Source organism: Leptosomus discolor, chromosome 23 (assembly GCF_034619465.1).
Source record: "Leptosomus discolor isolate bLepDis1 chromosome 23, bLepDis1.hap2, whole genome shotgun sequence".
Lineage (NCBI taxonomy): Eukaryota > Metazoa > Chordata > Aves > Leptosomiformes > Leptosomidae > Leptosomus > Leptosomus discolor.
In genome coordinates this window covers 4,127,324-4,128,682 of record NC_141413.1, presented here as the reverse complement: position 1 = coordinate 4,128,682, position 1,359 = coordinate 4,127,324, and positions in this window count along the sequence as shown.

Genomic DNA, 1,359 nt, shown 5'->3' with positions numbered 1-1,359 from the left:
TACCCAAGCGGATGCTTCTGGGATGACAGACCAAGTACTGAGGACAATTTCTTATTTAAACACCTCCAGGAATCACAAAAGGGCTCAGTAATCCAGCTGGGACATCGGCGTTGCTTTTTTAAGTATTGTTGGCATCAATGGCACCTAGAGTTGAAGAAATTAATTTTTTCTTGATTACTTAAGATATATGTACAAACACACATGCCCTGCAGCCTTGGTTTCCTTTCATGCTCATGACTCACCAACTCTTATCATTCCCTTTTGATTTGATAATTAGTAGATTACCATTTAAAGACAAATCTGATGGTATGTTAAGTTCTTTCAGGATGAGAATACTGTGATTATTCTTTCATTCTTCTCTTGTGGTCTTCTATTATTAGTAGTATATTGAAACCTCGGTTTTGTTTCAATTTCGCACTTACTTCCATAGAACTTTTTGGGAACAAAGTACACCTGGACTGCAGCTATGTAGCGATGTAGAACAGCTTGCTATTGGACGTCCACTGCAAACAATACTCGTGCTTCTTCAACGAGCGTAAATTTGTAGACCTACTCATAAGTTCACCTCTGTATAACTAAATACTTCCCTTTAAAACAACTTATTTTTAAATAAAAAGCATTCAGAAAGCTTAGACTAGATGGACAGTGAAGCACACCCGCCTGTCAGTAAGCCCACTGCAGACAGACAGAGACAGCCCTTTCTGCAGAGCTCCCTTACCCCAGGGTAATTATCCCAGCTGGGCAAGGGACATTCAAAGGAATCTGCCTGACGCTGCTGAAGCAACTGCTTCAGGATAAAACTGCATTTTAATTAGTATCGCTACTATTTTGGCACAGGAATAGGAAAGATCCTACAGCCTACTGGTTCTCTCTTCCCAGCACTACAGTGTAGTTTTCCCACATTTGCTCCTTAAATTAGACCCGCCAGTCCACAGTCAGCCACACTTTTGTTATTTCCAAGACTAAGGAACATGAATGAACAGATTTGAACCTAAACTTCCCACAGGGCAGCATAGAAAACTCTGCAACAAATCCAGTTTGGCCACCTGTGGTTCCTGAGCTTCAAAAAGAAAGTGCAGCTGCAGACAGCTGCGGATGCACCAGCTAAGCTACAGATGAAATTACATGATAGAACCAGAAAAATGGTATCAGGTGAAATTTTCTGCAAAGCCAGGAACACATTCAAGCACCAAAACCCACTGCACCCTGATGTTACTTCAAAACCAAATTAATGACATTTTCAACTTAATTGCTAGAGGTTATTGCAGCTAATGGACATTAAAAAAAAAAAGTTATGTATATATTAGAAAGTAAAAAAGTAGAGTTTGGGTTTTTTCTTAAGCTTCCCTTCCAAAATGC